The sequence below is a fragment of the Zootoca vivipara genome, chromosome 14 (genome assembly GCF_965207765.1).
Source record: "Zootoca vivipara chromosome 14, rZooViv2.hap1.1, whole genome shotgun sequence".
Taxonomy (NCBI): domain Eukaryota; kingdom Metazoa; phylum Chordata; class Lepidosauria; order Squamata; family Lacertidae; genus Zootoca; species Zootoca vivipara.
The window spans coordinates 45,300,329-45,325,793 of record NC_142597.1 but is presented as its reverse complement, the minus strand read 5'-3'; the positions used below and the strand labels follow the sequence as shown (position 1 = coordinate 45,325,793).

The window sequence follows — 25,465 nt, the reverse complement described above, 5'->3', positions numbered from 1 at the left end:
TTATCCAGCCCCAATCCGCCCTTCACCTAGGCAAGCAAAGAGTCAGAATTTAAGGCACACTCCCAGCCAGGCAAGAACACTTAAGCAGGGTGAAAATTAGGGTCAAGTTAAGGGGGTGTGGCCTGAGAGAGGGGTGTGTGGCCTGGGGAAGAGTCCCGAGGGCCAGATGGAGAGACCCCAAGAGCCACATTTGGCACGCGGGTCTAAGGCTCTCCACTCCTTGGAATTCAAAAGCCTTCCTGGTTCAGACTCAGCTCTGGTTGTGGGCTTTGGGGGCTCACAGACCTGCTCCCCCCCCCCAGCTTTGCAAAAGGCTGATCAGAAGTGTGGGCATCGCTAAGCCCACGGGCAGGTGTCTGCTTCAGGGTTGCCAACCTTTCAAACCAGCCCATGTGCCCATGCCTAAAACTAGAACTCGTGGGCTTCCATGTAGGAAGATTCGGGACAGATAACAGAAAGTTCTCCATGCAGTGCTGAGTTAAACTGTGGAACTCCCTCCCACTGGGGCAGTGATGGCGACCAACTGGGATGGCTTTGAAAGAGGACTGGACCAATTCATGGAGGAGGAGGAGAAGGCTTTTCAGGTCTGCCAGCCACTGTGGCTCTGCTCTGCCCACACAGTTGGAGACAGCCATGCTTCTGAATGTCAGTTTCTGGAAAGCCACAGGAGGGGAGGGGGCCTGCTTGCGGGTCTCCCCTGTGAGAACAGGATGCCAGACTAGACGGCCTAATCCAGCAGCCTGTTCTTACGCCTTCACGGCAGCTCGAATTTGCAGGCACAGATTGGCATCCGCGTTTGACATCCGTGGCGCTGAAAGCTCAATTTCCGCAGGCTGAATCCAGGGCGCCAAAGGGTCTTCTGTTCCCTTGGCCAGCCTGCTTTAATCTCACATGCTGGATCCGGCCCTTCCCTGCAAGCTCTCCCACTCTGCAAACTCCCCGGCCCAGCCCTGCCATCTCTTTCCCCCCTCTTTCTCGGATATAACTCTTTTCCTGCTGCTCTCTTGATGGCGCCGATAATGAGATGGAACTACCGAATGGGTACTTGCGTGCCGGCAAAACGGGTAAATAAATTGAAATACTAATAACGGCCCCATCAGGAGAGCGCAGCGCCGTGACCCAGATGAGTGTGGCAGAGGCGGCTGCGGAGGCTTCAAGGCCGCAGCGGGAATAAACACACACACACATATAGATGCCAAACTCATGGCTTGCGAGACACGCAATGCAGAAGGAGGAACAAGACCAGGCTCGCTAGATCAAAGCAATATAAGAGAGGGAGAGAAAGAGGGGTTCGTTTGCCCCAGTCTCCTGCTTCCAACAGAGGACAGCCGGAACTCCTCCCTGCGTTCCCATTTGAGGAGGTCACAACATTTAGATACACTGCCTCTGAACATGGAGGCTTCGCTTATTTAGCCTCTGAGGTACATAGGGTGAGGGAAGGGCTCAGATCCACCAGCTGTTCAGCCTGTAGGGGGCGCTTCATTGGGTTACTATGGTTAGGCCTGGCAAGACAGGAGAAGGACCCGTGAGTTGCCACTGTAATCACTGTTTTCCCCAACTGGCTTAATACTGTCAGCTCTGACTGGCAGCTGCTCTCCAGGGTTTCGGGAGGAGAGTGGGAAGAGAGGGAGAACCTTTTAATGGAAAAGATGCCAGGAACTGAACCCGGGACCCTCTGCAATGTAAAGCGTTTGCTGTATCACGGAACCAGAGCTCAAAAATAAAGTAAGATTCCAGTCCTCATGGTCCCGAATTAAGGGCTGGCTTAAACAGGATCAAAGAATCATAGAATGATAGAGTGGGGAGGGAGCATGCAGGTCAACCGCCTGCCGTAGGAACATAGGAATCTGCCTTATACTACACTTGGGCAAAAAAAATGAAAGGCACAAATACAGGATGGGTGACACTTGGCTTGAGAGCAGTACATGTGAAAAGGATCTAGGAGTCTTGGTAGACCACAAACTTGACATGAGTCAACAGTGTGATGCAGCAGCTAAAAAAGCCAATGCAATTCTGGGCTGCATCAATAGGAGTATAGAGTCTAGATCAAGGGAAGTAATAGTACCACTGTATTCTGCTCTGGTCAGACCTCACCTGGAGTACTGTGTCCAGTTCTGGGCACCACAGTTCAAGAAGGATACTGACAAGCTGGAATGTGTCCAGAGGAGGGCAACCAAAATGGTCAAAGGCCTGGAAACGATGCCTTATGAGGAACAGCTTAGGGAGCTGGGTATGTTTAGCCTGGAGAAGAGAAGGTTAAGGGGGTATATGATAGCCATGTTCAAATATATAAAAGGATGTCATATAGAGGAGGGTGAAAGGTTGTTTTCTGCTGCTCCAGAGAAGCGGACACGGAGCAATGGATTCAAACTTCAAGAAAGAAGATTCCACCTAAACATTAGGAAGAACTTCCTGACAGTAAGAGCTGTTCGGCAGTGGAATTTGCTACCAAGGAGTGTGGTGGAGTCTCCTTCTTTGGAGGTCTTTAAGCAGAGGCTTGACAGCCATATGTCAAGAATGCTTTGATGGTGTTTCCTGCTTGGCAGGGGGTTGGACTGGATGGACCTTGTGGTCTCTTCCAACTCTAGGATTATATGATTCTATACTGAGTCAAACCATTGGGGTCCATCTAGCTCAGTACTGTCTGCACTGACTGGCAGTGGCTGTCCAGGCAGGGAGCCTTTCCCAGCCCTGCCTGGGAGATGCCAGTAGGGGTTGAACCCAGGACCTTCTGCATTCGAAACAGGGGCTTCACCAATGGTCTGTGGCCCTTCCCTCCTGTGGTTGCAGAAATTGGTACTCAGAGGCATCTCTGCCTCCAACCGTGGTGGCTAGCCTCCATCGATAGCTCTCTCTTCCCCCGTGAATTTGTCCGATCCTGAAGAGCGCAGGATGGTTCTGTGTTGGGCTCTGCAGATTCCCCCATCAAGGTGTCCATTAAGAAAGCAAACACGAGCTTCAGCAAGCCGGAATAATCCCCCAAGTGCATTGTCTGTGGCTGGGTGTGTGTGTGTGGAGAGAGAGAGAAGGGAGCCCTTCCGTGCAAAAAGAATCGATTTTGGCCAGAGGGATGAAGAAAGGAATGAATTAAAGAAACAGGCACGAGGAATCGATAGTGCAATGTGAACAAGAGGGAAAGGGCGGAGGTGGGCTGGGGAGGGGGGAAGCGGAGTTATTACCCCACAGTCCTTGCGCCAAATTGGAACCACAAAATGCAAAATCCACACGCTAAATTGCCGGTGACTTATCGCGGGGAGTTATGAGAACAAGCAGATGTAAAAACAGAGGCAGCTGAATTTAAGATGTGCGAAATGTCGCTCTTTGGTCGAGATCCAAAGCTTAATGGCACCGGCACTCTCAGGGACTGCTTGGTGGTGGCTCCTCCTCTGACAGTTCCAAGGGTTCTTCATCAGGTATCCACCCGGGGGGCCCTCCGTGCCAGATTTGGGGGTGCCCCGGCTGCCCCTTGGGGGTATCCAACCTGCAGAATGTGTGTTTCGTCCTCTGTGGGCCAGGTAAGGACTTGGCTTGGCAGCTCCCCACCCCCCACCCGCTGCTCTGCGCCCCTGGAGAGAGCCAGCACCGCAGGGAGGGTAAATGAAAAGAGACATCTTCTCCGACAGGGTCATTAGTCATGTCAGGAGGCCCGGCTCAGCCTTAGCAAAACAGTATTAGGTTTTAAATTGTGACACTAACAAACACCAGCTCAGGAGACACCGTTGCTCCAGGAGGGCTGGAATCTGCTGCGAGGAGGAGACCGCTGTTTCTCCTTTAACCATGAGCAGAGGAAGCTGCCCCTAGTTGGGTCAAACTCTTTGTCCGTCCAGCCTAGTTGTGTCTGTTCTGAGTGGCAGCAGCTCTCTGGGGTCGCTGGCAGGGAAGGGTCTTTCCCAAGCATTGGAGAAGGGTCTTCTCATCCGAGTGCAACCACCTGATCCTTTTAAACTGGAGATACTGGCAGGAATTGAACCCAGGACCTTATGGAGGTGAAGCAGTTGCTCTAATTGCTTCGGCCCTTTGCCCTGGTAAATAAAGATTCTAGCCCTCATGGTTCTGGAAAAAAGCGATTGGTTTAAATAGAAATATTGGAAGTTGCCTTATAAGGAGTCAAACCACCGGTCCATCTAGCTCAATATTGTCCACACTGACTGGCAGCAGCTCTCCAGGGGCTCAGGCAGGGGACAATTCCCAGCCCACAATAGAGATGCTAGGGATTGAACCTGGTCTTCTGCATGCAAGGCAGATAGATGCTCTGCCACTGAGCTACAGCCCTTCCCCTAAAAATCAGCTAAGATTCCAGTCCTCATGGTTCTGAATACAGAGTCAGACCATTGGCTCATCTAGCTCAGTATTGTCTACATTGGCTCTGAGCTTTTTTTACATAAGGGCATAAGAAGAGGCTGCTTGGTCAGGCCCATGGCCCATCTAGTCCAGCATCCTGTTCTCACAGAATCATGATGACTAGGAACTTGTTTCTTAGAAAACAAAAGCAAGGTTCTCCGAAAGCTGAATTCTGTAAAGGTAAAGGTAAAGGGACTCCTGACCATTAGGTCCAGTCGCGGACGACTGGGGTTGCGGCACTCATCTCGCTCTATTGGCCGAGGGAACTGGCGTACAGCTTCCAGGTCATGTGGCCAGCATGACTAAACCACTTCTGGCAAACCAGAGCAGCTCACGGAAACGCCGTTTACCTTCCCGCTGGAGCGGTACCTATTTATCTACTTGCACTTTGATGTGCTTTCGAACTGCTAGGTTGGCAGGAGCTGGGATCAAGCAATGGGAGTTCACCCCCGTGGGGATTCAAACTGCCGACCTTCTGATCAGCAAGCCCTAGGCTCTGTGGTTTAACCCACAGCGCCACCCGCGTTGGCGAACCAGAGCAGCGCACGGAAACGCTGTTTACCTTCTCGCTGGAATTCTGTAGCTAGTGCCAAAGATAAGAGTCTAAGAGGCGGCTGCTGGATCAGGCCAAAGGGGGCCTATCTAGTTCAGCACCCTCTTCTCACAGCAACTGGCCAGATGTCTATATTGGGAAACCCACAAGCTTGAATTTTGAATTGTTGATTTTGAATTGTTGATTTTGAATTGTGAATTGCTGTAAGCCACCTTGGGACCTGCTGGCAAAGAGCAGACACTAATAATAGTAATAACCAATAATAAAAATACCAGGTGGCAAATAATACCCGTGAGATGCCCGTGAGTTGCTGCCAGTCAGTGTAGGCAATATTGGGGAGTTTTCATTGCTCAAGTACACCCCCAAGGCTACCCTCCCTAGATGGGTGGGTGTTTGCTGGGTCAGGATCCCAGCTGTGCCCACTCCCCAAATCAAGACGCCCCCCCCCCAGCCCAGCTCCCTCTCTCTCCTTCCTCACTGTCATTCTATAAGCCCCTCACTTATGGGGAAGGAATTACAGCCCAGCGCCTCCATGCTGGCATTTACGTGGCGCCTTTACACCCTGGAATTATGGCGGTTGTTGGCAGCTCCCGCGTACCCAAATGTGTGTGTGTGGGGGGGAGAGAGGCAGCTTGTATATTTTTTTTATGACTTCGCACTCTGCTCAGCCAGCGCAGGAGATTAAATGTTACTTCAGCAGGCAAACCACGCCGGTGCGGGTGAGGAACAGCGAGCTGTGCCAAGCGGGGATGTGGGCAAGCATGCCGAATCCATGCGCCAAAGGTCCTGAGCAGAGACGGGAAGCTGCAGAGAGGGTGGCTGAGCAGCTGAGATTGTCCCCCGCCCCACCTCCAGCCCCATCAGTGTGGGCAGCAGTTAACTCTTGGCATTGGTCAGGAAGGTCAGGCAAAGAAAAATAAATAAATCACAATCTCAGAATTGTGCTTGGTGCCGATTGGCAGCAGTAGGGCAGGAGGCAGGGAGCCCAACACTAGGGGCCGCCAGAGCCAATGACAAGCAGAGCCAACACAGTCTAGCTTGGCTTGCTGGTTTGCTTGTTTGATATCCCACATAAGAAGAGGCTGCTGAATCGAGCCAATGCTCCATTTAGTCCAGAACCTGCCAGGCTTTTGGCTAATTAAACAAGCTATGGCCTTTTCAACTGGGAGGGGGCCGGTGGTGTTTTTGTTTCCTACTATGCTATATATTGTGTATGTAGTGATGTATGGAAGTGAGAGCTGGACCATAAAGAAGGCTGATCACCAAAGAATTGATGCTTTTGAATTATGGTGCTGGAGGAGACTCTTGAGAGTCCCATGGACTGCAAGAAGATCAAACCTCTCCATTCTGAAGGAAATCAGCCCTGAGTGCTCACTGGAAGGGCAGATCCTGAAGCTGAGGCTCCAAGACTTTGGCCACTTCATGAGAAGAGAAGACTCCCTGGAAAAGACCCTGATGTTGGGAAAGATGGAGGGCACAAGGAGAAGGGGACGACAGAGGACGAGATGGTTGGACAGTGTTCTTGAAGCTACCAACATGAGTTTGACCAAACTGCGGGAGGCAGTGGAAGACAGGAGTGCCTGGTGTGTGCTGGTCCATGGGGTCACGAAGAGTCGGACACGACTAAACGACTAAACAACAACAACAACATGCTATATGTTTTTTGTGTTTCTATATTGTGAACCGTCCTGTGATCCTGGGATGAAGTCTAGCATACAAATTTAATTAACCATCGTCACCCCCACCATCCTTTTCTCACAGTGGCTGACTCTGCTGGTAAACCAGCAAGAATCACTGTGGAGGCAGAGCGTAGCCCTCATGGCTAGTAGCCATCACAAGCCCTCTCCTCCTCCCCCATAAATTTGTCCTATCCTCTTTTAAAGTCATCCAGGTTGGCCCCCATCGCTGCCTCCTGCGGCAGGGAGTTCCACAGTTCCCCCCTTATATCCGTCCTGAATCGTTCAAGGTTCAGCAGCCTAGTTGTGTCTCCTTGCTCTGGGATGCCAAGGTGAGTCAGGAAGCCTCTCCGACACATGGGCACCTTTGCCTGACGACCTCCCTCACCCACTCACCCATTTTTGCCTCGATTAATCCCAGCTTTGGCACTTTCATTTGGTGGGGGGATTAAAAAAACAAACAAACACCCACATTTCACGTTCCAGTGCAGGGGCATGTCAGGCGCCCGATTACGTGCCAACTTTGTTGAGGGGGCCTTTGTTAGTAACCCCCCACCCCACCCCTGGCACCAGCAACCTTCCTTGTGCCTACTCATCGCTGGCCAAACAAGGTGGGAGGGCAAGGGGGGGCGTTGAGGGAGAGAGAGAGAGAGAGAGAGAGAGAGAGAGAGAGAGAGAGAGAGAGAGAGAGAGAGAGCTTAATGGATTCTCAGCACCTGCCAACTCTATCAGTCTGAAGCCTGGCTCTCCCTGGATAGGCAGGCGGAGAAGGGGGATCGTTTGCATAAAGTTTAATTAGGGATTAGCGGGGGAGGGGTGGCTTTTATGCTCTTTGACTTTCTTTCTTTTTAAAGATTAACACCTTGCCTTGGCATTAGGAGAGAGGATGGAGGGGCTGGCAAGAGGTGGATGTGGAGTGCACCCCCAACTCCCCCCTCCCGAAAAATAATAATGCTACAGGGAGAGCAGAGGACCAGCCAGCAAGGAGATGGGTGCTGATGACAACGTAGTCTGCGCACGCTCAGAGGATGACCTCCAAACCATCCTAAATATCTTTGCAGAAGCTTACGAAAAGCTTGGCCTGTCGCTCAGCATCCCAAAAACCAAAGTGCTGCACCAACAAGTACACAATAACCCCTCTGCAGCGCCACAAATCCAACTCGGTGGTGTAATGTTGGAAAATGTCGATCACTTCTCCTACCTAGGCAGGTCCCACAAGGGTCAACATTGATGCCGAAATCCAGCATCGCCTGAACTCTGCGAGTGCGGCTTTCTCCCGATTGAAGTGCAGAGTGTTTGAGGACCGGGACATTCGCAGGGAAACCAAAGTGCTTGTTTACAAAGCTATTGTACTACCAACCTTACTATATGCTTGTGAAACATGGACCACTTACAAACACCATCTCCAACTTCTCAAAAGATTCCATCAACAGGGTCTCCAAAAAGTCTTACATATCACTTGAGAAGACAGGCGAACTAGTGTACTGGAAGAAGCAAAGATCACCAGTGTTGAAGCAATGATTCTTCAACCATAGCTGCCAAGTTTTCCCTTTTCTCGCGAGGAAGCCTATTCAGCATAAGGGAAAATCCCTTAAAAAAAGGGATAACTTGGCAGCTATGTTCTTCAACACCAACTTTGTTGGACTGGTCATGTTGTGCGGATGGCCTGATGATCGTCTTCCAAAGCAACTACTCTATTCCGAACTTTAAAATGGAAAGCGTAATGCTGGTGGTCAACAAAAGAGGTTTAAAGACTGTCTCAAGGCAAATCTTTAAAAATGTAGTATGAACACCGACAACTGGGAAACACTGGCCTGCGAGCGCTCCAGTTGGAGAACAGCCTTTACCAAAGGTGCCATGGGCTTTGAAGACACTCGAACTCAGGACGCAAGGGAGAAACGTGCTAAGAGGAAGGCATGCTTGGCAAATCCACACACTGAGATCAACTCCCGCCTGGGAACCAATGTCCCCACTGTGGAAGGACGTGTGGATCCAGAATTAGCCTCCACAGTCATTTACGGACTCATTGTTAAAACTGTGTTTATGGAGGACAATCTTACTCGGCTAAGAGTGATTGCCAAAGAAGAAGAAGAAGAGTCTCCAATGGATCCCTTCAACGACACGCATAGCTGCCAAGTACCCCGTTTTCCCCGGGAAACCCCCCGTTTTTACTTACCTTTTCCTGGTGGTCCCCCGTATCACTACGTCCCTGATCCAGGAAGGTGTCTGCAGGGCTTAAGGACGCCAGAAGAGCACTGCAGCAGCTGGATCAGGCCAAAGACCCCATCTAATCCAGCAACATGTTTTCACTGTGGCCAAATGCCCCAAAGAACCTAGGAATGGAGGTAGACTGCCTCTGGGCCAGGAGGTTCCATCAAAACATAATAAGACTCCTGCAGCTAGATCTGGAAGCTGGGCTCATTTAGCCCAGCCTTCTGTTCTCACAGTGGCCAACCCTGCTTTAAATGTATGGTGCCAGGGGGCCTTGCAGCATTGCCCCTTGTAGAACTCGGCAGGGAGGAAGAGAGGGCCTGTACAGAAAGCTTCCTGCCCAGTGGAGCCTGGTGGCCTAGGGAGAATGGGGGCACTGCCCTTCCAAGCTTAGTCCGTCCTCAGCCAGCCCCACACTTAACAACCTCTTTGCTGCCTGCCGGTTGCTAGGGCTGTCAGCTTCTTCCTCAATTTCAATATCGCGCCCTGTAGAAGCCAGCAAGGAGGAGGATAGGGCCTGTACGGAAAGCTTCCTGCCCAGTGGAGGCTGGTACCCTAGGGAGAATGGGGGCACTGTCCTTCCAACCTTAGTCCGCCCTCAGCCAGCCCCCCACTTAACAGCCTCTTTGCTGCCTGCCGATTGCTAGGGCTGTCAGCTTCTTCCTCAATTTCAAGTCAGCAAGGAGGAGGATAGGGCCTGTACGGAAAGCTTCCTTCCAGGTGGTGTGTTCAGTGGAGGCTGATTGTCTAGGGCAAATGGGGCACTGCCCTCCCAATCTCACTCCTCTCTCAGCCAGCCCCACACCTAACTGCATTCTTGCTGCCTGCCGGTCTCTGGGGCTGCCAGCTTCCTCCTCAATCTCAGTGTTGTCCCTTGTAGAACTCAGCAGGGAGAAGGAGGAGGAGGATGGGGACAAAACTGGAATGGGTTGGCCCTGCTTGTCGTTGCTTCTGGCGCCACCTGCTGTTGGGATCCCTGTCTTCTGCCAATTGCAGCAGGCACCAGCCACCACTGGATCCGTCCCAGTGTCACACTGTCTGCCGTGCAGGGGTGCCAACTTGAAAAAAATATTGGGGGAGGCTCAGGTAAGCCCTGCCCCACAGAATCGATCAGAAGGTGCAAGACATGCTCACCATTTGAATGGCAATGCCCATCCTTTGGGGGTGATGGCCCCCTCAAATATTTTAAGGCCCCCCCCCTAGGAGTTGGCTCCTATGCTGCCTTGCGGATGACAACACGAGCTTCGTTGCTCCCATTACAAAGTGCCAGGGTTAGAGTGTTAGATGCGGGAGGGACTCGAGTTCAAATCCCCCACTCAGCCATGAAGCTCCCCGAGTGTGATCTCTGGGTGGGGGTTGCTGGCCAACACAAGAGAAGTGACGAGTGCGACTCTCGCCTACCTGCAGTGGGATGGCTCTAAGCCACTTGCAGTTCAGGTCCTCCAACTCACAGCCCCCCAGGAGGGTGCGGAACAGGGCAGGCGAGGGGCCGTGGCTGGAGGAGAGGGGGCGTGGCCTGGGGAGAGTCCCGAGGGCCAGATGGAGAGGTTCGAAGGGCCACTGCCATCGCCTGGGCCCGAGAGGCCGCCCACTTCCTGCCTCAGCTGAAAGGGAATGCTACCTTTGTCATTCATATCACACTAGGAAGCGGGTTTATGAGTTAAGCCTGCGATTCCAAGGCAGGCGAAGCTGACAGCGTTCTGCCCCCGTTCCTTCAATCAACCAGGGTTTTTCAACCATGAATTCGAACACGCCGGCTTGTTAGCATCGGCAGAGTCAAAAGATGTACCTAGATAAAACAATCTTTCAAGGGAACGGGCAGATCAAACAGGGATGGTTTTATCAGAGGGGTGGGGGAACCTGCAATCCGTTTCCCCAGATGATGCTGGACAGATGGGATGTTGGGGGTCCAGCGTGGCTTGGAGGGCTACAGCCCCCCCACTCTCCTGCAGTATGATAAGCCTCCATGTTCAGAAGCAGTCTGCTTGCCGTCTGCAAGCAGGGGTCCGCCTCTCGACTTTACCAGCTCGCAAGGCCGGCCGGTCCTATTATGTAGGGCGAGGGGCAGGGATTCTATGAATTTTTCAAAAATGGATACACTAAGGTTAAGTGTCCATAGAAATGTGTGTATTTGTGGGGGGGGGGAGGACTTTTTTTTTTTTAAAAAAAGAATGAATATATTTGCAAGCTGAATTTAAGATTGGGGAAAACGGGAAAATCACAATTGACAGGTTTGACCATCCTTACATGCTGCCTGCATGGGACGCAGGTGGCACTGTGGGTTAAACCACTGAGCCTAGGGCTTGCTGATCAGAAGGCCGGCGGTTCGAATCCCTGCGACGGGGTGAGCTCCCGTTGCTCGGTCCCAGCTCCTGCCAACCTAGCAGTTTGAAAGCACGTCAAAATGCAAGTAGATAAATAGGAACCGCTACAGCGGGAAGGTAAACAGTGTTTCCGTGTGCTGCTCTGGTTCGCCAGAAGTGGCTTTGTCATGCTGGCCACATGACCTGGAAGTTGTACGCTGGCTCCCTCGGCCAATAACGCGAGATGAGCGCCGCAACCCCAAAGTCGGTCACGACTGGACCTAATGGTCAGGGGTCCCTTTACGCTTTACATGCTGCCTGCAGTTATCTTTAAAAAAGAAAGAGGAAGAGGAAGAGGAAGAGGAGGAGGGAGAGGGAGGGATGGATGGATAGATAGATAGATAGATAGATAGAAGAGAGGGAGAAGGGAGAAGGGAGAAGGGAGAAGGGAGAAGGGAGAGGGAGGGAGGGAGGGAGGGAGGGAGGGAGGGAGAGAGAGAGAGAGAGAGAGAGAGAGAGAGAGAGAGAGAGAGAGAGAGAGAGAGAAGCACCTACACTGAGGTTTCAGCAATGTGCAAATGTCCTCAAGTCCAGCTGGCTTACCATCTGCCTCTTTACTGACAAACCAATGGGCTAAGAATTTTTAAATCTGTGGGCAGCTGCTTCTAAAAATATACCCAGGAGCGTGGAAAGCTTCTTGGCCCGGGGGGGGGGGGCTGTGACCCGCCTGCTGCTCCTGTTGGACTACAACTCCCATCAGGGGTCCCCCCCCCACAACCCTGCTCTCTCTGCCTGCTCTGCAGCAGCTCTCTGGGATTTCAGGGACTGAGAGGGATAATGTCTTCCCCATCACCTGCCTAGTGCTTTCAATTGGATATCACTGAATTGTAGAGTTGGAGGGGAACTCCAAGGGTCATCTAGTCCAACCCCCTGCAATGCAGGAATCCTGCCCACAGCCACCCCAGGGTGGGCTCAAACCACCAACCTTCTGGTTCGCAGCTAAATGCCAGAGAGCAGACTTGGGGGCTCCTACTGCAGGCAAAGCAAAGCTGGCACTCTGCCGCTGAGCTAGGAAACGTCCCGATGAAAATAAAGTAAGGAGCTAGTCCTCATGATCCTGGGTAAAAGGCAGGTTTGCTAAAGAAGCTGCCTTCGACGGTGACTCTCAGGGTTTTGGACTGGAGTTTTTCCTCCCACCTTGGAAATGCTGTTAGGGACTGAACCTGGGACCTTCTGCATGCAAAGCAGGTGTCCGAAGGCATTGCTGAATTTTAATTTTTTTAAAAGGCTGCAAATTCTGAATACAGAACCATAGAATTGTTGAGTTGTGGAAGGGAGCTGAAGTGTCATCTATAGAATCAGTAACTGGGCCACAGCAGACAAGGCCACACAATTTCTGCTCCCCCACCTGGCTCTGACCACAGCGTCAGTGAGGCCTTCTCCATTTCCCCCATCTCTTGCTTATGTGAGCATTCCTCTTTTCGTGCGACAGCAAACTCTCAGTTTAACAAGACAAATGCTGACCGGCTCAATGACTGCTCTTGTGCCCAGGTTTAAAACTTAGGTCTGCTCAGCCTGCCAAATCCAATATCTGCCAGCCGATTTGCATAATATATTCCACCATTTATTAGCGTCCCATATAATCTGTTTTGGCTTTGTTAATCAGCACCCCTGACAGGAGCAGGGAATCAAATCCAACTACCTGCCAGAGATCTTTCACAGAACATTAAGGGCTAGAAATTTGATTATTATTATTATTATTTTTTAAGGTTGAGACCCTCAGGACAATTAACTCCAGCATGCAGTTCCACAGTTCCGAGTAAAGGACAGATTCTGCGCTGCTTCAGAATTATAGCACCTGACTGTCACTGTCATCAAGTTTATATCCCTCACCAACTTTGCTTGACACCCTCCTTGAATGATTGCCTTGGCAAAAAATCCTAGAATCCTAGAATTGTAGAGTTGGAAGGGACTTTGAGGGTCATCTAGTCCAACCCCCTGCAATGCAGGAATCTTGCCCACAGCCGTCCCTCGGTGGGCTTGAACCACCAACCTTCTGGTTAACACACTGACCCACTGCACCTTCCATAGCCCTCTCCTCCTACACGAATTTGCCCGATCCTCTTTTAAAGCCATCCAAGTTGGTGGCCGTCACTGTGGGAGAGAGTTCCACAGTTTAACTATGCGCTGTAAAATTTGCACCCGCTCCTTTGCCCATTTTTACCCTTGGCATGTGGCTCTTGGGAGGCTCCCTGAGCTGTCGTGTGGCCCACAGTCTGGAAAAGGACAGAGGAACCGAGACAGTCTCCCTCTCTTCTCGGCTCTCCCCCCCCTCCCCCCCTCCGGCGCGGCTCTCTCCCGGATTAATATTCATGTGGCGCCTCTCTGGGATGCGTTTGACCTTGTATGTTGCGTGACTCTCCTTGAATTGAACACTCGCTTACCCGCTGACACTTGTCACCAGCCGTCTCCATGCGCTCCCCGGAGCATCAGAGAGGAGAGGCATAAATGACACATGACGGATGGCAGATCAAACGCGGTGTTTTGAAATTACAGCCGTGTTGCCGTAATGGAGGCGTCTGTCGGCGGAGGGGACGGTGCGCTGGGGGTGGGGAGATGGGGGCCCAGAGAGGGGCGATGAGTCTTTTTGCCAGTGGTGGGGGGAAAGCACACTCAGGGAGCGTTGAAAGAGGGTCCCGCGTCACACGCCGCAAAAAGGAAGGCAATGTCAAGGCGGCCGAGGCTCTCAGGTGGGAGATGGCGCCTGAACTACAACTCCCATCGTGACCCCTGACTGCCGGCCACACTGGGAGTGGAGTCAAACATCTGCAGATGTTCTCCAAAGGCATCCCTGCCTTCTCAGAGGGAAATGATGCTTCCTAAATAGTGGCATCCTTCCATTGCCATTCCTTTGGGTTCCCCCCCAAAAACTCTCCAATTCCGTGATTCTTTCCCTTGCACGATGCACAGAATACTGCTTCTTAGGACGCGGGTGGTGCTGTGGTCTAAACCACTGAGCCTCTTGGGCTTGCCGATCAGAAGGTTGGCGGTTTGAATCTGCGCAACAGAGTGAGCTCCCATTGCTCTGTCCTGCCTACCTAGCAGTTCGAAAGCATGCCAGTGCAAGTAGATAACTAGGTACCACTCTGGCGGGAAGGTAAAAGGCGTTTCCATGCGCTCTGGTTTCCGCCATTGTACCAGAAGCGGTTGAGTCCTGCTGGCCACATGACCTGGAAAGCTGTCTGCGGACAAAGGCCGGCTCCCTCGGCCTGAAAGCAAGATGAGCGCCGCAACCCCATAGTCGCCTTTAACTGGACTTAACTGTCCAGGGGTCCTTTACCTTTTTGCTTTTCTTAGAGCAGGGCTAGGGAACAGCTGGGGTGCTCCAGATGTTTCAGGATTTCAGCACCCATAAACCCTACAGATGTTCCTCTACCCTTTTCCGTAGCAACCCTTATCATACGTGAGCTATTGGACCCAGCTCATCATATTGTGCCTCATAGACACGGTTGCACAAGCAAGTCCCCCCAATACAATGCCAGAATCTGGTTAAGAACATCAGGACAATCCTGCTGGATCAGGCCAAAGGGGGCCCCTCGAGTCTAGGATCCTGTTCTCACAGTGACTGGCCAGGTACCTGTGAGGAAGCACAAGAGCATTCAAAAATAATTTCAAAAATTGACCTCAGGGGACAGATAACTTGTGCATCTATCCACAATGGGCCTCTGGTTCCCAGAAATCGGGGAAGCCTCAATTGGGGGGGGGGGGAGAGGGGCAAACAGTACTTCTGCTGGCATGGACATGAAGCATCCCCAATTCTATGAATCCCCACAACAACCCTGCTAGGTAGGTTAGGCTGAGAGAGAGGCAGTGACTGGCCCAAAGTCACAGCCAGGGAGCTTCCTAGATGAGTGCCGATTCGAACCTGCGTCTCCCAGGCCCTAGTCTAGGACTCTAACCACTACACCACACTGCCTTCCAAAGCTTGGGGGGAAATATCGGATCTGTACACAACCCACTCCGGTGTGCGCACAGCTGCTGTATTTGAGGGTCCCTTTGCACCGGGTGTCCAGACCCATGTCCCTCCTGCTCCCCCCCCCCCCAGGTTAGCCCTCACCCACCCACCCACAAGGCGACCTGTCAGGGAGGCCAAAGCTTCCCGTTCCCTCCAGCTGTCCATAATTCCAGCCAGGTGGCCGTGCCGTCGCTTGCGCATTAATTAAATGTTGTTGTTTTTTACAACCCATTGAACCTTGTTTATGGCCTTGGTGGGAATTCGACACATTAGCACGGTTAACAACCGGCAAACGGATCCAGCCCTGCCTTCGCCCGGCCTGCTCTTCCCTTGCTCGTCCTCCTACCTTCGCCCTCCTCTCCTGACATTAACACACACACACCCCCTCCAGGAAATTTAGTAGCAGGAGGAAAAGTTCTCCCTGTGAGGGGAAGCAAACATTTGTTCTCTGCTCAATTTCAGGTCTGTTGGGCTCTGAGCATCCTGGGCCGTGTTCAGAAAGTGGTGGTGGGGGATGAGTGTTCAGATCCCTGGGCTCTCACTTGTGGGGTGCCTCAGGGCTCTGTCCTCTCCCCCATGCTTTTTAACATCTATATGCAGCCGCTGGGAGAGATCATCAAGGGGTTTGGGCTGGGTGTCCATCAGTATGCGGATGATACCCAGTTCTACCTCTCTTTTAAATCAGAACCAGTGAAGGCGGTGAAGGTCCTGTGTGAGTGTCTGGAGGCGGTTGGAGGATGGATGGCGGCTAACAGATTGAGATTGAATCCTGACAAGACAGAAGTACTGTTTGTGGGGGACAGGAGGCGGGCGGGTGTGGGGGACTCCCTGGTCCTGAATGGGGTAACTGTGCCCCTGAAGGACCAGATGCGCAGCCTGGGAGTCATTTTGGACTCACAGCTGTCCATGGAGGCGCAGGTCAATTCTGTGTCCAGGGCAGCTGTCTATCAGCTCCATCTGGTACCCTACCTGCCTGCAGACTGTCTCGCCAGAGTGGTGCATGCTCTAGTTATCTCTTGCTTGGACTACTGCAATGTGCTCTACGTGGGGCTACCTTTGAAGGTGACCCGGAAACTACAACTAACCCAGAATGCGGCAGCTAGACTGGTGACTGGGAGCGGCTGCCGAGACCATATAACACCGGTCCTGAAAGACCTACATTGGCTCCCAGTACGTTTCCGAGCACAATTCAAAGTGTTGGTGCTGACCTTTAAAGCCCTAAACGGCCTCGGCCCAGGATACCTGAAGGAGCATCTCCACCCCCATCATTCAGCCTGGACACTGAGGTCCAGCACCGAGGGCTTTCTGGCGGTTCCCTCACTGCAAGAAGTGAGGTTACAGGGAACCAGGCAGAGGGCCTTCTCGGTAGTGGCACCCACCCTGTGGAATGCCCTCCCACCAGAGGTCAAAGAGAACAACAATTACCAGACCTTTAGAAGGCATCTCAAGGCAGCCCTGTTTAGGGAAGCTTTTAATGTTTGATGGATTTCTGTATTTTAGTGTTTTGTTGGAAGCCGCCCAGAGTGGCTGGGGGAACCCGGCCAGATGGGTGGGGTATAAATAATAAATTATTATTATTATTATGAGCTCTTTTACATAAGGAGAGCCTGCCAGATCAGGCCAAACGGGGCCCATCTAGTTCAGAATCCTGTTCTCACAGTGGCCCAACCAGATGCCTATTATGGAAAACCTGCAAGCAGGACTCGCACACAGGACCCCTCTCCCCTTCCGTGGTTTCCAGCGACTGCTATTCAAAAGCCTCTAACCGTGGAGGCCGAGCAGAGCCCTCTGCCCCTCCATGAATTTGTCCGATCCTCTTTTAGCACGGCCAGACCCTCCAAGTGTCCCCTATTTCCCAGGGACAGTCCCGGATTTACAGAAGCCGTCCCGGTTTCTGATTTGATCCCGGAATGTCCCGCTTTTCCTTAGGATGCCCCTATTTTCGTCGGAGAAATGTCGGAGGGTATGCAGCACCGGAGGTTTAGAATAAATTTTTCCAGAAGGGAATCAATCGCCTGGCTTTTGAACTGCAGACTGATTGGGGAGAGTAAAATCAGGAAGTATAAATTGCCTGGCTGGATCTGACCGAAGGAACAGCATACATCACACACACACACACACACACACACACACACACACACACAATCTCCCCAGAGGATGTCTTATTGCTGCATCCCAGTTGACTTTTTCAAGACATAGGGGGCCTTGAAAGCAAAACAGCAAGAAATCCCATCGTTTTGGGGTTAATCTCGCTTTGTTTCAGTCTCCTTGTTCCCCAAACACCCATTATTCAGCCAGAGAATAATGCTAGTATTATGAACATCCCACCTCAAAGTAGCTTAAACAAATCCAAACGACAGAAACCAAAAAACCCGAAAACATATATATAGATAATTACTAAAAAGTAATTAGACTCTAATCACATTAAAACAATATTAAAAGACAAATCTGTTGGAACTTCACTCAGTCACAGTCACGGCTACAGTTATGGCTTTGTCTTTGATTTGTACACTCGGCTGACTCTCTGGAGTCGCATTCTCAAAAATTAATAAAAACATATATTTTTAAAAGCCACAGATAATAAAAAAACAGCACAGCACTATTAAAAGTCATTTCCTTTTTTGTAAAAAAACAAAACAAACCCAACAGGGCGAATATCAAAGGAAGGCTGAGTTTCGGATCCCGCATCATTCTGAAAAGTGCAAATTTGGGAGGTTTTTGTCTTCAAATGCAAGCGGAATCCCATTTATATCCCTCTCCAACTCCCCTCCTCCTGACAATCCAGTGTTGTGGTGGCACAGGGCACTCGATTTTGCAAAGCTACACCGTGGCACTTTGCCAGTCGCTGGCCAGAGCCGTTGTATACGATGCGCGCTATGCAAATAATAATAATTCAAAATAAAAAACCCAGTACGAGCCAGACTGCAGCATGAGATGGGAAAGTCTCCAGGCCTGTGCATAAATCATGCAAATGCGCTCGCATTTTCCTTAATTGATTCTGTTTCTGTTAATCACCAGGAGGAGTGACGATGGCCAAAGCGGCCTGATGAAAAGTGCACAGAGCCAAGTGGGGTGGGGGGCTGTGGCCCTCCAGGCGCTGCTGAACTAGAACTCCCAGGCACCCTGGTTGATGGTGAGAGAGGAGGGGAGCTGTAGCCCAGCAATTTCTCAAGGGCCCGCACTGTAGAGGTTTCAGCAGGCAATGCTGAACAACTTGCGACTCTCTCTGCCTCCATAAGGACTAGGAACTTGAAATCCAGCACAGGTGAGTGAATTCAACCTTAAGATGCCGAGTTCCACGCCCCAGGCCAAAATCCTGTACTGTTTGTTGTGGTCCCAGCAACCCAAATCCTGCCAATTTGCTTATATTATGCAAATTGAATTAATGTGCATACTTTATTCATGCCTAATTTGTTCTAGGTTTGGACAGTTAGGGAATGGGCAGGGATGAAATAGCTGGTTTGGACACCTTTTTGGTGCTGTTGCAACTGGTGTCGCTCCCTTGCTTTCATTGCAACGCTTGGCGGTCATGAGGACTAGAAGATTTAGTTGCTGTCACCAACTGGAGAAAATCCCATCCCAGGTGTAGAAATCCTACAGATGGCAGAGGAAACTGCCTCACACAGAATCCAACCATTGGTTCCCCCCAGCTCAGCGCTGGCAGTGACTCTCCAGGAATTGAGACGGGTTTCTCCCCAACCCTCTCTCATGATGCCAGTCAGCTGACCTGCTTTCCATATGCAGAGCACATGCTCACCAGCTGAGCTATGGCCCCTCCCTGCAATGCAAAGCCTCTCTTTGCATCGCTGAGGACTAGAAACTTGCCCTCTCCATTTTGCTTCCAGAACGCAAAGCTGAATTCTGCACTCACACCTCGGGATGAGGGAGAAATTTAATTCTGTTTGCATTTGTACGAGAAACTGCACAATTCACACTCCTCACACCAAAGCACAAACCGAAAGACAGTGATCCTTAGAAATTTGCACAGCTCTGAGTTTTGCAATGCAATCTTCAACTGGTCTGTAAAAAATAAATAAATGCGTTTTGCAATGCAATCTTCAACTGGTCTGTAAAAAATAAATAAATGCATCATTTTAGTGGAAACCGGTTTGCAGAAATCTCAATATTGGTTAAAAACTGCATGCAAAAATGTGGATATCGGGGCGGATTTGCATGCTGATAAATGTTCCTGAGGATTTAATGGTTCAGGTATCAGGTGAAGCCCTTGAAGAGACCAGGGTGCGAATCCTCACTTGGCATTGAAGCTGTTACTGGGTGAGAGCTTGGGGGCCAGTTACTGCCTTTCTCAACCTAACCTACCTCACAAGGTCGTTGTAGGGAATAAAATGGGGAGGGGCAGCGCCATGTACGCCACCTCAAGCTCCTTCTAAGACAAATACATGTACAGGTGTTACATCTTGTATGCCATCATCCATACAGCTTTAAAACAAATGTGTAGCGTAGCTGAAATTCCTGCATAGCAGGGGCTGGTCTGGATGACCTTTGGGGATACCACCCAACTCTGCAATTCTGATTCTGAGCTGACAGAAACCAGAGTGAACGGATTCTTCCATCCCTAACTCGGGGCCCCATTCTGCCCTTTGCCCTCCTTCAAAACGGCGGCCTTATTTAAGACGTGGGGGGTGGGGCGGCCTTCCCCCAGGTGCCAAGGGCAGGTGGCAGAACCTCGGCTCAGCAAATCCGTCCGATGCGCCTGCTGCAACCTTGATGCCTCTCCCCTCCCCGGCCACCCCGCCACCCGCGAAATTCCAATTCAGCGGCCCTCCCTGCGGAGCTAATGCATTTGTACAGCAATTTCCATGAGCAGCGCAGATGAGAGATTCCGTGTCGGCAGGTTCCCCTCCTGGCTCCTACTACCTCCCCGCCTCCTCGCTGCTTAGATAGTCTGGCGTGGGTGGAGGGGCGGCGTGGAATTGGAAAGGGGGGGCCTCACACAACACTAGCAGCACCAGCAAACTCTTCTCTCGGGCCCCAGCATCTGAGCAGAATTGGCACTGCGGGGCCTCGTTTGAGAGGACGCCAGGAGGGAAAAAGCAGAGCGCCACTAGGGGAAATTGTAAGCGGCAGAATTGCAAAAGAGCTAGGCCCGGCTGATGCCAAATCAGGGGCCCAGTGGCGGTTAGAGTCTGGCTACGAGCAAATTTTGCAAGCTTCCGGCAAGCTAAGCTGTTTGTTCATCTAGCCCAGCATCTCAAGCTCTGACCGGCAGCAGCTGCCCAGGGTCTTCAACAACAGGTGTCTCTCGGCTCTGACGGGTAGCGTAGTCACTTATGCATCGCTCCCAAAAAGAAAAAGAAAACAGAGAGGACACAGATTTGCACAAAAGAACATCACAGCCTGCTGGATCAGAGTGACTGGAGAAACCTAGCCAGATAGGCGGGGGTATAAAATAAAATAATAATAATAATAATAATAATAATAATAATACTAGAATCATAGAGTTGGAAGAGACCACAAGGGCCATCCAGTCCAACCCCCTGCCAAGCAGGAAACACCATCAAAGCATTCCTGACATTAGCTGTCAAGCCTCTGCTTAAAGACCTCCAAAGGAGGAGACTCCACCACACTCCTTGGTAGCAAATTCCACTGCCAAACAGCTCTTACTGTCAAGAAGTTCTTCCTAATGTTTAGGTGGAATCTTCTTTCTTGTAGTTTGAATCCATTGCTCCGTGTCCGCTTCTCTGGAGCAGCAGAAAACAATCTTTCTCCCTCCTCCATATGACATCCTTTCATAATAATTCCCCTCAACATTTCTCCGATGAAAATAGGGACATCCTATTCAACAACAGCAACCATTTCATTTTTTATACCCCACCCATCTGACCGGGTTGCCCCAGCCTCTCTGGGCAGCTTCCAACATACATAAAAACACAATGAAAAATTTAAAAACTTCCCTATACGTTGCTGCCTTCAGATGTCTTCTAAAAGTTGTATAGTTACTTATCTCCTGGGCGCAGGGATTGCATAACTCCGTACCCATCAACATTTCTCCGATGAAAACAGGGACATCCTAAGGAAAAGTGGGACATTCCGGGATCAAATCAGAAACCAGGGTGGCTTCTGTGAATCTGTCCCTGGAAGAAAGGGACAGTTGGAGAGTCTGGCCAGCCAGTGGCTCAGAGGCCAACTAGAGGAAGGTTACCAGATGCCCTCGTTTCCCGGGGACAGTCCCCGGATTTACAAATCAGTCTCCTTGACAAAATCCTATCATTCCTACTGAAGTTGAAAAGTGTCCCCAGATTCACTGAAAAAAAATCTGGTAACCTTAAACTAGATGCCCATTGTGGGGAACCCACAAGCAGGATCCGATCACAACAGCCCTCTCCCCTCCTGGGGTTTCCATCCTGGTTAGGAGCCATCGACAGCCCTCTCCTCCACGAATTATAAGAACATATAATTCAGGCATCCCCAAACTTCGGCCCTCCAGATGTTTTGGACTACAATTCCCATCATCCCTGACCACTGGTCCTGTTAGCTAGGGATCATGGGAGTTGTAGGCCAAAAAATCTGGAGGGCCACAGTTTGGGGATGCCTGATATAATTCATGTGAGGACATATGCAAAGATGCGCCCATTTAAGGCACACAGATTCCACAAAGGATTCTGGGACCTGTAGTTTAAGGGTGCTGGCTAGGGGTTGCGCTCCTGTGAGGAGTAAATTACAGTTCCCAGGATTCTTGGGGGGCCGGAGTCGTGCGTTTTAAAGTCCTGCGCTTTAAATGCAGGGTGAGGATTTGAGAGTGGGCAACAGTCTGGTGTAATAAAAACACACTTAGATGGCCACACACACCCCTGCCTATTACAAAGCAGATGGCTTCCCCCAAAGAATTCTGGGAGCTGTAGTTCAGGGGTGCTGTATTCTAGCAACCTGGGGGGGGGGGGGCAAAGGTTCTGCCCCTTTGTTCCATCCAGGGAACTAGGCAGAGGGCCTTCTTTGTAGTGGCGCCCGCCCTGGGGAACGCCCTCCCATCAGATGTCAAGGCAATAAGCAACTATCTTACTTTAAAAAAACAACAACATCTGAAGGCAGCCCTGTTTAGGGAAGTTTTTAATGTTTAATGCTGTATTATGTTTTTAATATTCGGTTGGGAGCCGCCCAGAGTGGCTGGGGTAGAAATAATAAATTATTATTATGATAATAAAATTCCTTCAGTAGCACCTTAAAGACCAACTAAGTTTTTATTTTGGTATGGGCTTTCGTGTGCATGCACACTTCTTCAGATACACTTGAAACAGAAGTGTCAGACCCTTATGTATATACAGAGGGTGGTGGGGGTGGGTGGGAATGGGTGATGGGCTGATGGGAGTGGTAAACCTGTAGATGGCTGTTAACGACTGCTGATGACTGCAATTGGTCCTGCGGGGGGAAAACAAGGGCTGAGGCGCTAAAGAAAGCTTGATCATGCATAATGAGATAAGAATCCAATGTCTTTGTTCATCCCATGTGGCTCCATGGTTTTAAGCTTGGTAATGAGTTCCAATTCAGCAAATTCTCTTTCCAGTCTGTTCCTGAAATTTTTCTGTAATAAAACAGCTGCTTTGAGATCTTGTATAGAATGTCCTGGGAGATTGAAGTGTTCTCCTACTGGTTTCTCTGTCTTGTGGTTCCTGCAACCACTCCCATCAGCCCATCACCCATTCCCACCCACCCCCACCCTCTGTATATACATAAGGGTCTGACTTCTGTTTCAAGTGTATCTGAAGAAGTGTGCATGCACACGAAAGCCCATACCAAAATAAAAACTTAGTTGGTCTTTAAGGTGCTACTGAAGGAATTTTTATTTTTATTTTGCTTCGACTCAGACCAACACGGCTACCTACCTGTAACTATTATTATTATGATATCTCATTTATTTCACAAAATGCATATTCTGCTGGTTTGCAATTAATAATCCTCAAAGCAGTTCCTATCGAAAGCAGCCCTCCATGAGGACTAGAAGCTGGAGGAAACAGTCTTGGTAAATTGTACACTGCAGCAGATTGGTATTCAATCTCTCTCTCTCTCTCTCTCTCTCTCTCTCTCTCTCTCTCTCTCTCTCTCTCTCTCTCTCTCTCCTGCCCTTCCTTACCCCTATTTGCAAATCTCTCCCCCCTCCTGCCCCCCAGGAGAGGAAACTTTCCTTCTCCAGGCCCTTCATCTGTGAGCTGGGGCCTAGCCAGCCCCCCTCCCAGGAGAGCAGCTAATAGCTGGGTCTAAGCCGGCCTGCGCAGCAGAAATATCGACGACAAGATCTCCCGGACGGATATAAATCTGGCTACTTGCACGATTCAGCCCTAAGCCAGGGATCACTTCTTAATTGTCCAAATGCCACCTAAGGACACTGGCTTCAAATCTCTCTAGTCCGCAGCATCTCAGAGCGCAGGGAAGCTGAAATGCTCGATGGGGAGAGAGAGATGGTCTCAGATAATGAAATGGCTTGGGGGGGGATTTACGGTGAGTTGTGGGGAGATGCAAAGACAGGAGGGAAGAGGAGAAAGTCAGCCCTCCATTGCGCGCAAAAAAAAGCTGCCTTGTACTGAGTCAGGCTCCAGCGAGAAGCGAGGTTGCAGGGAACCAGGCAGAGGGCCTTCTCGGTGGTGGCACCCACCCTGTGGAACACCCTCCCATCAGATGTCAAGGAAATAAACAACTATCTGACTTTTAGAAGACATCTGAAGGCAGCCATGTTCAGGGAAGTTTTTAATGTTTGATGTTTTATTGTGTTTTTAATATTCTGTTGGGAGCCGCCCAGAGTGGCTGGGGTAGAAATAATAAATTTTTATTATGATATCTCATTTATTTCACAAAATGCATATTCTGCTGGTTTGCAATTAATAATCCTCAAAGCAGTTCCTATCGAAAGCAGCCCTCCATGAGGACTAGAAGCTTGAGGAAACAGTCTTGGTAAATTTTACACTGCAGCAGATTGGTATTCTCTCTCTCTCTCTCTCTCTCTCTCTCTCTCTCTCTCTCTCTCTCTCTCTCCTGCCCTTCCTTACCCCTATTTGCAAATCTCTCCCTCCTCCTGCCCCCCAAGAGAGGAAACTTTCCTTCTCCAGGCCCTTCATCTGTGAGCTGGGGCCTAGCCAGCCCCCCTCCCAGGAGAGCAGCTAATAGCTGGGTCTAAGCCGGCCTGCGCAGCAGAAATATCGACGACAAGATCTCCCGGACGGATATAAATCTGGCTACTTGCACGATTCAGCCCTTTTTAATATTCTGTTGGGAGCCGCCCAGAGTGGCTGGGGAAACCCAGCCAGATGGGCAGGGTCCATAATAATAATAATAATAATAATAATAATAATAATATGTTGTTTGTTGTTGTTGATGTTGTTGTTAAATTAATTAAATAATAAATATTTAATAATAATAAATTATTAATAATAAAACAGGGCAGTTTGCAATATAAAAACACAAAAATACATGACATTGTTAGCATCCGTCGGTCTCAAGAGACAACAACATATTAGAATCATAGAATCATAGAGTTGGAAGAGACCACAAGGGCCATCCAGTCCAACCCCCTGCCAAGCAGGAAACACCATCAAAGCATTCCTGACAGATGGCTATCAAGCGTCTGCTTATAGATCTCCAAAGAAGGAGACTCCACTCCACCACACTCATTGGCAGCAAATTCTACTGTCAAACAGCTCTTACTGTCAGGAAGTTCTTCCTAATGTTTCGGTGGAATCTTCTTTCTTGTAGCTTGAAGCCACTGCTCCGTGTCCGCTTCTCTGGAGCAGCAGAAAACATTATTTAGACCCCACCCATCTGGCTGGGTTTCCCCAGCCAATCTGGGCGGCTCCCAACAGAATATTAAAAGCATGATGAAACATCAGTCATTAAACACTCCCCTAAACAGGGCTGCCTTCAGATGTCTTCTAAAAGTCAGATAGTTGTTGTTTATTTCTTTGACATCTGATGGGAGGGCGTTCCACAGAACGCAATTTTAAGAATAGAATACATTTTGTTACATCTCCTTCATGGGAAGTTTCTCAACAGAGGCTGGACGGCCCTCTGCGAGGCATTCTTGAGCTGCGAGTCCTGCGTTGCGGGGGTTGGACTAGATGACCCTTGGGCCCCCTTCCAACCCTACGATTCTCTGATTCATTGGAGAGAAACCCTCCCAAAGCCACCTTGAAACCGATGCCTCTCCTTGGCCAGCTTGGCACTCTTAAATAAATAAATAAAAACCCTTTGTGTGCAGGCGCCAGAGAGAGAGGGAGCGAGGAAGAAAGCCAGCGAGAAAGAGATAAGGGAAAAATAATTACAGCTCGCTCCTGAAACTACAGGATCCTTTTGAAGCAAAATTACTCAGGAGTCTAAATTCCCCAGCCGGCTTGAAAGGGTCTTGTTCAAACAGCACAAG

The 25,465-nt window shown here is 50.3% G+C and overlaps 1 protein-coding gene across 2 annotated transcripts in view; it reads right to left on the bottom strand.

The window, feature by feature from the left end:
- Positions 1-24,856, bottom strand: part of SEZ6 (seizure related 6 homolog) — a 62,180-nt gene extending 37,324 nt beyond the window's left edge. For both annotated transcript variants that reach the window (XM_060268451.2, XM_088658255.1), the window contains exon 1: positions 24,754-24,856. The gene's annotated coding sequence lies outside the window, so the exon portion shown is untranslated. The remainder of the gene's footprint in view (positions 1-24,753) is intronic.
- Positions 24,857-25,465: the final 609 nt, after the last annotated feature.